This window comes from Triticum aestivum, chromosome 1D (genome assembly GCF_018294505.1).
Source record: "Triticum aestivum cultivar Chinese Spring chromosome 1D, IWGSC CS RefSeq v2.1, whole genome shotgun sequence".
NCBI classification, from domain to species: Eukaryota; Viridiplantae; Streptophyta; class Magnoliopsida; order Poales; family Poaceae; genus Triticum; species Triticum aestivum.
In genome coordinates, this window is record NC_057796.1 from 301,520,964 (window position 1) to 301,532,160 (window position 11,197).

The following is an 11,197-nucleotide window of genomic DNA, read 5'->3' on the forward strand; positions in this document are numbered from 1 at the left end:
AACATAAAGAACAATTACAAACTTCCTCAAGAGGAGGAACAAAGAGAAAGAAAAAGCTATACAAGAAAGGCTATAGAAATCTAAGGAAATAAAGGAAAAAGCACTAAAATTTACAACTAGGAAAGAAAGAAGGTACAAAATAGATGGCCCTCAAGGAGGCAGGAAATCAATCCATTTGAGTAGAGCCTCCTTGTATCTGGTCTTGATCCGGTGTGAAAGAAGAGTAATATCATGAATAAACCCATTTCTCCACTGCCTAAAAGTTGGGTTGACATGCCTAAAAGCCCTGTCATTCCTAACTTTCCAAATATTCCACCATGCAAGAAATACCACCTCTGATAAAAAAGGCTTATTAAACTCCTTCCTGGCATGTAAGGAAATTTGCACCATATCATTGCTATCCAACCAGGAAACTTGCAGGTAGTTCCAGATTCTCATACTGAAGTTACATTGGAAGAACAGATGGTTCCTATGCTCAATTACTCCAGTTGGGCAAAGGACACAACTAGGTCCATCATCAATTCTCCAATGGCGTCGTTGGATCATATCCTTGGTGTTAACTCTGTCCATAATTACCAGCAGCTTCTCCAAACCCAGCTAAGAATAGGATTGGCAATAACAGGCTGGTGGACAAAAGCATAGTACTTTTTTGCCGAGTACTCCGCCTTTTTCCCATGTCTCCAAGCCCAGATATCATTAGAACCATTGTCCAAGGAAGTCACAGATAACAAGCTTGATAGCTGATTAAACTCCCTAAAAGCCAGTTCAGACAGTGGTAAAGAAAACATTTGCTGCAAATTTCCTGCCTGTACCACTTCCATGACAGAAAGGTTCTTCTGCAGGCAAAAATAGAAAAGCCTTGGAAACCTTTCTTGCAGAGGAATGCAAGACTGGTCAATCTCCCAATGATCAGACCAAAACAGCACAGAATCTCCTTTGCCAACAGTGACAGAGGTAACAGCCCGATACTTGTCCATTAGTTTACAAATGTCCCTCCACCAGAATGAGCCACAAAGAATAGTGTCATGAGGAATTCTCTGAAAGTAATATGAGTCCCATACCAAACAAACCCATGGCACATCTGCTTTATTATAGAATGTATTCAGGTACTTAAGGAGCAGTGCATCATTCTGTAGTCCCAAATTCAGAATTCCAAGCCCTCCCTTCATCTTAGGCCTGCAGACAAGGGGCCAAGCAGCCAAAGAGTGTCCCTTCTCCTGACCATATTTCCTCCAGAGGCACTGTCTTTGAATCCTTTCTAACTGCTTTAGAATACCTTGTGGCAAAGATAGACTGCAAAGGTGTAACATATTGACATGTATGATCTATAAAATGTAAACTAAGCACAAGGTGCTTGAACTTGTTAGAATCAATGCAAGCTAGAAACCATATGAAAGATGAAACCAATATTACTCTGCCAAATTAAAAGGGTGCCCTAACAAATGTATTCGACCAAATTAGAAGAAATACATGGCAACAGGCTAGAAATAATATGCAATATGCAACGAATAAAGGTGACTCATCGTAAGTGATTGATGCAGGATACAAAAGAGAGGTAGTTTCATGTAAGAACAAGGTTAACACATAGATGTAGTGTGTACCAAAAATATGAAGGCATGTCATATTCATAGGTATAATGTGTAAGCTAAGCAGATGCAATTTGCCCTAATTAGAAGCATTACAAGCTAGACACCGTATGCAACATGCAACCACATATCACACTGCAAAGTTAGAGCAAGCACCTGTGATGGTGGTGTGGGGGAATTGCGGTCATCAACTAGAGAGCTACGTTGACTATCTTCATTTAGCCTTGTTGTTTCTTGAGAATCATGTGGGGAGGATGACGTTGCACTCTTTAAATGAGTATCGTCTCACAGTAACCCACCCGGGTGACTGTCTCATCATAAGTGATTGACGAGGGATACAAAAGAGCATTAGTTTGATGTACGAACATGGTTAATAGACATATGTAGTATGTATCAAAAATAGGAAGACATGTCACTATCAAAGGTATAATGTGTAAAGTAAGCAGATGCAATTTAACCAAATTGGAAGCAATACAAGCTAGACACCATATGCAACATGCAACCACATTTGACAGCGCGAAGTTAAAGCAAGCACCTGGGATGGTTGTGTGTGGCAATTGAGATCATCAACTGCAGAGCTACGTTTACTGTCTCCAACTGCTAACACTGCATCCTTTAGAGCGCTGAAACACTTAGTGCTTATCTTCGAGTTACACTGGAGCGACTTCTGTCTTTTCTTTTCAGCATTCATCAACACTGCGTCAGAGTCTGAAATACCCATGCATAAAAAAACAATAGTGTGAGTATGGGTGAAGTATGTGCACAATTAGTACAGTGTAAAGGTAGCAGATAGCAGGTCGGTGAGAAATAAATGACGGGAGACATATGATAGCTCTACAACATGCATGGCACACTAAATTACTACAAGATTCTATGAAAATAACATTCGACTGAAAACAAATAGGTCAGTCCATTTTTTCTGCACCGTCCGATGTACAAAGAACGGGCAGATCGCCTTCATCTACCTCCAGCCAATCAGTGTTGACGATCTTCCTCGAAACGGCAGCGACCACCGGCCCAGTCCCCTGCCTGCGCCCTCCCCTCGACCTCACCGCACCGCCGTTCTTGGCACCACCCCCCAGCAATCCATTCAAGTCCCGCTGACCTCCAGATCGGGCGCAAGCAGCTCCTGCGCCCCACACCCCTATGATAGACACCGATGCGCCGCTTCCCCGGCGAACAGGCGGACTAGGTGCTCCGCGCACCTAAGCGGGTGCTGCTTCTTTTAATTGCGGTTCGACTGACCCTGAATTGAAATCCAGGCAGGCTACTGACCTCTAGCAAAGGTGAAATAGTAAAGGGAGGAAACCTTGTGCATTTAGTATCACGAAGAAGATGCAGTAAGAAACGCTCAACTAGTTTCTTTCGTGGGATGAATACGGTGTGAGCAGAGACGTAAGGTTTGCACGAATAAGGGAAGAGGAGTACCTCTTTCTGCTGGTAGTGCTGTGTCCTCCTTCTGTTTTTCCAACGATCTTCTTGTGGTTCACCGGAAACGAGAAGTTGTGGAGGATGGTGCAGCCTTGGACGAACCCATGGCCAAGTTGTTGAGTGTGGTGCGGTGGCCGTCTGTCGGCGGCGGGGAAGCAGATCCGAGGCGGCGAACGACGGTGTAGCGGGAACAGCTCCGGTGCGGTGGACGGTTGCGACAGTGGAGCGGCAGCAGTGAGGCGCAGGACGGCGTGGTCAGAGTGGTTCTGGTATGGCGCACGTCGGCGTCGGAGTCGTGGAGGCAGCTCTACCTCGGCTTCAGCTGCTAAGTCCTTGAAGGTGTTGCGTTTGCGGTTGCGTTGGACGACGACGTCGGGGTACCGGCTCCGGCGTGATGGAGTTGGGCGACGGTGGATTGGGCGCTATATGGGATGGAGGACGGAGGAGGCTGGGGTTTCGCGGCTGGTGGAGAGGGCGTTTTGGCGCCCACGGAGTATGAATGGGGAAACGGAGGGAGGCGGGGAACTAAGGGGGAACAATGTTTCGGTTTGGGACGCGCCTGTTTGAAATTTGGGGAAAGTTACAAACTTTGCCCCCATCTAAAATTTCAGACATATTGCGAGTTGGGGGTAGGACAGTAATCTCAGGTGTCCCAAATATGTGCGGGGTAGATTTCGGCCGAGCGCATGGGTGTTTAGGGGCCCACGGCGTATGAATGCTTCTCGGAGGCGGTTGAGACTGGTGTCTTGGTGAAGTTACAAACTTACCCCGGTTTAGACCTTTGGACATCGGGCCGATAGGCTACACGGGCCAGAGTCAGGACAGTAATTTCCTACCACCAAACATTAGTCTCGCACGGTTTCGGGTGACCGGAGGCCTATTTGGCGCTTCGTTCAATATTTGGGAGCAGAAGCATTAACGTTTTCGGTTCTCTTGAATTGAACATTCAGGATTAGTCAAACTTCACAAATCTTTACTCTTGAAAATCCTAAATCTATGATTATTTTGGAATGGAGGTGGTACATTTGAATATACATTGTACACGAGTATATATTAAAAAATATGCAACTTACCTCAGTTCATGCATGGTTCCAGATATAATCTCCTTGGTTGCAAAAAAAAGTTAGACATGTGTATGAATATATATATATATAGCATGTTCAAACTCACAACAAAGATTGATGCCCCCTTTTACATCTAATTTACAAATGCCATTATCTCGAGTTCAAATAGATGAATGCACTTCCTATGAATTCGAATCTTCGAAACCCCCTTTATGTTGAATTCGACATGTATTCTATTTCGTAGCTAGCAATTTGGAATGTATCCATGCAAGTGACAAATGTATAAAGTGCTTCACACTAACAACATGGAGTGCACTAATTAATATTTATATATGAATTGCAAAAGCATCCATTGCCTGTATTTCAAACCGCTCTCACTCTATGGATCGATAATATGAAATAAACACATGCACATGCTAGAATTCAATAGAGTATGGGTGTCTGATAGACCGATTTTCGTCCATATGCAATTTGCAAAATTCATGATCTCATCCAAAAATAATAATGCCATTTATATTTTAATTTAATGCGTCGAACCGCCTTTTACACGTAGATGCACTATGCCTCGGCCCGTTCTCACAAACACGCTATATATCTCTCTATCTACCGCATAAGTGCACACACTTTATATGCATCGACATTTCTCTTTCACACATGCTCACAATCTCTCTCGGGGTGTCGAGGTGTCGGGGAGTCTCACGTACATGCTCTCTCTGTATCTCTCTCTCTCTCTTTCTGACTACTATGTACCACTCTTTTCACTAATCTCAGTTGGAAAACACTATTTCTCTCACATGCATATATACACACGCACGGTCTCTACTAGCCCTCTATACGCACATATATGTGCCTACGTGTCTCCCACACGCACATTATCTTTAGGCCTCTCTCGCACACATTGCCCCCCAGACACACCTCTCTCTTAGTAGTTGGCAGATATGATTCCATCATATCATTCGGTAGGATATCCCTGACTGTTAGGCTGGATGGCTTATCACCAGTGGGGATAGAGTCCTCTGCGACTCTGGTAGCTAGCTTCGTGTTGTACGCCGAGTCCTCCACATGGGTCTTCGTATAACGCGTCTCGATCCAACCTATGTGGCGCAGGATGGAACCGACCCATGAGTCCTCATGTTGACCCACCACAACTAGAAATGATGTGCCCACCACACCACACACGCAATCGGCCACTAAGAAAATAAGCATATACAATAGTACAATGTTATACATGAAAGTTAATTGCATGGTGCATCCAAAAATATTTGTTCTGCATTGTGAATGTTTATATATTCTCCTAAAATATTAGTCACGGGAAAGAGAAACCAAGGGCATATCTCTCCTTGTCTCCACCGGACATCCCCTCTTTCTACACCACTTTCACGTACGCACACAAAGTATCTCTCGGCCCTCTAAAAGTATGCATGCCCACGACACATTCACGCATGACGGTCACTGTATTTCAAGCTAAAGCACTATACGGTCACTGGAGTTCAGAATATGCTCATTACGGTCACCGTATACATTCTCGTGGTGATCATACGGTATCTAGCTCATGATACGTCTCCGTATTTTCTTGATGACACTGACGGACTTTGCATTTGATGCGTGCTCCGTATTTTGTTGACGACACTTACGGTCATTGTATTTGAAGCGAAAGCACGATATGGTCACTGGACTTCAGAATAAGCTCATCACGGTCACCACATACATTTTGTCGTGCTAACCAACATGTGGTTGGATGGTTAGGAGGACAGTGGTTTCTCGAGCCCACCAGGGTTAAAGTCCCGGTGCTCGCATTTATCCTGGGTTAATTTCAGTATTTTCCGGCGATGTGCGTTCAGTGGGAGGAGACGTTCCACTCGACTACGAGGCACCTATGGTGACTTCGTAAAATCTCAAGATCATATGCTGGCCCACTCTCTCGAAGGTGCTCATAGGGGTAGGGTCTGCGTGTGTGCGCTTATAGCGGTGAGTGCTTGCGCGTATATATGAGCCCTTGCGTCTGTACCGTGTTAAAAAATACATGTCATGATTATACGGTCACTGGCTCACCCGTACAACTCCGTATTTTGTTGATGACACAATCAATTGACCAGTCAAACGTTCCACGTGGCGCAACTAGTGTTGCACCATCGGGGCGCGTAACCGTGGGGCCCACCTGTCAGCCCGTATATGAAAGAAAGAAATGGTAGTTTGAGTCTGTACTGTGTTAATAAAATACATTTTAGGGTGATCATACGGTCACTGGCTCACCATACAGCTCCGTAATTTGTTGATGACACGATCAATTGACCAGTCAAACGGTCCACATTCAGCAGCGCACATTACCATAGGGCCCACCCGTCAGCGCGTATATGAAGGACAGAAATGGTAATAAATTAGTGGTCGGTGGGTACTCGAAGTCGTGAGACCTCTGGTTGGCAGTCGCTGGCGGTGGGGGCGCGTTGATTGGGCGGTGGGGTGGGGATCGCCGGAGAAAAAGCTCGGCGCGGGGGGGGGGGGGGCTAGAGGGATGGCCGGTGCAGCGGCGGACCGGCGGGGAGGAGTGGTTTCGGGGCGGGCGGGGCGGCGCGGGCCGGCCGCGGGCGGCGGGGGCCGGCGGTTCGGCCGGTGGTGGCTGGCGGCTCAGGGGGGTGGAGTTTGATGATAAACTGCAGGCCCTTGATTTCGTATCCAACGGCTGGAAATCTAATGACCACAGATGAAAAAGTCAGTCGACTGACGTGTAGCCTCACCCCGCACGTACACATGCACGCACGCAAGACACGCACGCATGCAGGCGTGCAACACTGACACGTACACATAACGAACACACGCACGCATGCAGGCATGCAACACTGACGCGTACACATGCACTCACGAACACACGCACGTACGCACACATGCATGCAACACTGAAACGTACCCTTGCACGCACGCAACACTCGCACGCCTGCATGCACACAGCACACGACGCAAGACACACGCTCAACCTATACGTGCATGCACCCTTTGTTAAGGACATGGATTGTTACGGGTATTAATCAATCTTATCTGTGATAAGCAGAACATTGATGTTTGTAGCGGTCTTTATGAATCACAACGTATCGAACGGGCTATCAACATAGTAGGCTTATCTACATGAAAAGGATGATGTCACACTCAATGAACAATCATCGGTTTATGAAATGCCCGCTTCTGACCGCCCTGGCCCACCAAAGGTTCCTCTGTTGTGCGCTGCCTGCGTTGGGTCACTGACATGCAGGCCATGTACCCAAAGAGCCCACACGTCAGTGGAAGAACGGCGCGCTGTCCTACGTCAGAGTCGAGGGCGCCACTCGCTGCACGCCCGGCTGAACACGCCTCCTTGCCGCATTCAAACGCCTCCATGAAACCCGCCCGTGTGGAAGCCGAGAAACCCACTCTGGACACACGTCCGTTCATGACCGGGCCGGCATTAAACGCAACGCCGGCCGAGCTCCTCCCGTCCGCCGTCTATTTAATCTCCTATTTAAACAAGGCCAAACGCCGGCCAAGAATCACACACCTCCGCCGCTCCCCTATCTCCTCCTTCACCATTTTGTCCACTCTTACAATGGCTTATGAAGAGTAGTTATTCCGCATCCAAGCCGGCTGGGTGGCCCGCCGAGCCCGCCGGATACGAGCTATGCAGCTCGCTGATCCACCTCCCTCCCCTTGCCCGACGGAGCCAGTTGCCGCCCCAAGCCGGCGCGCGGTTCAGCAACTCGCCACTCCAGGCCAGCTCGACGAGGAGAGGTGCACGGGCGTCATTGCTGCTGTCACGCCGCCGCCTCGTACCGCGTCTCCCGTTTCTGTGGCCGAGACTCCCATGCTGGCAGCCACGCCATGCAAGCAACGACAAAAGCCGGGTGCGCGGAGAGCGATGAGTCGGTGGCCAGCGCCTCCGCGTCCACCGCCATCGTCGAGGAGAAGTAGAACACGGGAGGCCGCCGCCGCTTGGGTCCCATGAAGGCCACCACGGAGGCGACGCCGTCGTACACAGCAGGTGTCTTGCCAGATCCTTTTGTTGTGAGGACCTTCGTCGACCCCGCATATACCTCTGGGGCTCCCGGCAGTCCGGTGATCGTGCTGTCGGACATGAGGAACACAAATCGATCGGCGGGCGACCATTTAGGCCAGGTATTATATATCTGTGTTGTCTAGAACTAGCACCGCATAGTTCATTTGAATGTAATGAGATCCGTCATGTTTGTATGAAAATCCGGTATCTTATATGATTTCCGTCGTTGTTTGTATGAAATATCACCGTGTTTGCATGAATTTCGTCCGGTTGGTTGACTTGCTGTCATAATGTGTGCGGCTACGGTTGGATGGCGTAATTTGTTGGTCGCCGGTCGGTCTGCGGGCGGCTCAGGTGGCGTGGTGGGACAAAAAGAACATAGCTCGTGCGAGCTCGTCTCCAAAGTGCGCGCTGGAGGATGCATGAGAACCCGAGCCATTCCTCGTTCATCGGTGGCAAAGGCACCGGTGGACAAAAGGGTCGCCAATATTTTGACTACCCCGGGCAAGATCCAAACAGCCCCTCCCAACAGATTCAAACCCCTCGTTCGCCGTGGAATTTTGCCATGTGTTGTTTTCATGGACTAGCAAGATGCCCGTGCATTGCACGGAACATCAAGATGCATTTTTTTACAAAACACCTGTTGTGATTGACCCATGCAGGAGTAATCCCATTTTGTAAAAACTAATGATTGCTCGAGAATTTTATCGGATAAATGGTATCTCGAGAATTTTATCGGACTCCATTTTTGTATACAAGGCCACAAACCCATATTACAGGTACCAAGGCAAAAATTAATGTCTTCTAACTCAATGTTGCAAGCCACCTTGTTTCCTTGTTTGCCGTGTAAATTAATGTGTATTCTTCTCTTTCATGCACATCAAGCCAATGCTCACACTCCCGCATGCATGCAAGGGATAATTAATGTCCTCCTTTGCTAGTAGTACTACGAGGCAAACACCATTAATATTGCATCGATTAGTGTTAGTGGCCTTGTATATCTGCAAATTGTAATTTTGATAGTGGCCTTGTATATAAAAATGGAGGGAGAAAGATGAGAGATAAGGTGAGGAGGAGTGGGGCGTGGTGGTGACTGGTGGTCGGACTGGGCGGAGGCATGGGGATGGACGGCGCATTATGTCTAGGTTTGTATCTCTATAGTCCCTCCCACACACACCCACGTAGGTGGGGGACGTGCACGAAGAGAAGAGGTGCACGCACGGCGCACGTACTCCCGTCTCTTTCCCAACCACACCCGCGCGGGTACACGGTGGAGCTCATTTCTGTACGAAAAGGCAGCCCACGTGGTAACTTGACACGTGTACTGGTTGTCCACTAGATGGAGGGAGGATCGTCTACCACGGGTGAACAAACAAATTGTGACTTGACGCGTTATGTTAAAAAAGAGGCAAACCATGTGGGGCCTACCTTAGAGGCAAGGCTCTATACACTGGAGTACTTTTGATGTGTCCCGTCAACTCGCAGAACGAGGAGAAGCTTGCTTAGTACGCCGTCTCCCCCGCCCACGGGCGCGGTGGCTCGCAGGATGAGGTGAAGCTTGCTTACTATGCCTTACGCCCGCTCCCTCGCCCACGCGCGCGGTGGCTCGCAGGACGAGGAGAAAATTTTACTACTCCCTCCGTTTACTCCTCGTCCCTACTACCTTGGTTAGAGAGATTATCATATTGTTTGGAATATATATGTCCTTTAGTACTCCCTCCATTTACTTATACAAGGCCACTATAAAAAAATACATTTTGCATCTATACAAGGCCACAAATAGTAATCGAGACAAAAGTTACTACTCCCTCCTTTCCAGTTTATGGCTCAATTTCAAAATCTCTCCAACCAAGGTAGACGGTGAGTGGTCGAATTAATTTCGTACTCCTAGTTTGCACAAGTAATTAGTACGCTCGTTTTTCTCAAGAAGTTATGTTTACCGAGGCATTAATTAGAACGAATGCATGAATGACCACTAAATTTCCATGAACTTCTACATGCATTGGTGAGTTTTCTCTTGACACTGCTTGCATAGGGTGATCTAACGCACCTCGAAATCCAACATGTGATGGTACTACTACTAGTAGTAGAATTGAGACTTATAAAACGGAAAAAACAAATGTTTTGTAGATGAGCCCTATAAACCCTAGTGGGTACGTACTCCGTAAAATCAGATTTTCCCAAAACTAAGTCGCTCAACCTTTATTTGCTTGTTTCCCTTCCTGCCTCCTTGCCTCGAACAGACTATGCCAAACTCCCCTGCCTGCCGCGCGGGAAAAGACCCGCCCTCGCCTTTTTTTAGTCCGGGTTTGTATCGATGGATCGCGCGAAGCAGCAAAAACCCAAGCCGTGTCTTGTACTCCTCCGTCGACGCTCGCTTTCATGAATTATGTACTTCCTGTCGCCGACATGTGGGACATATAGCAACCGGGTCGACGTGTCAAGCACCAAATAACAGTGCAGAACAGCAGGGGGGACGCACCCCAGTCGTACCGCCCCAGTAGTAGTAGTAGTAGTAATGAGCAATGAGACATCAAATCACAATGCCGCACCTTCCCAGACGGACGAAGCAACCATTATTTCACACTTCGGTTTGCCATCATCTCAAACCACGTAGTATTGCTTCTGCCTCAAGAGGGACACGCGCATCGCCTTGGTACATCATGACACGTGGGACCGCATGACAAGCCATGCTCCCCCGCCGATCGCTCGGTAAAATCACCTCATTTTTACTACTATACTTCCTCCGTATCGGTTTACATGGCATGCACGTCGTTCTAGGTTGAGAATTTAACTGGCTATATATGTGATGAACAGTATATGTTTAGAAACTACATCCGCTTAATAATCCAACGATATACTTTTTGTGACATAGTAACTCAGATTTAGTTAGTCAAATGGATGACCTAGAACTACGTGCACGCCCAATAAACCGAGACGTCTAAAAAAATAACGAGACGGAGAGGGTAGTTCAGTATGTATTTTTTTTAGATCAATATAGTCGGGATTCACCAAGGAGCAAAACCAAGTGGTAGGCTGCACCTGTCGTGTTGGCGTAGCGACTCAAGCAGGGTCAGTCCGCACACGAAATGGCG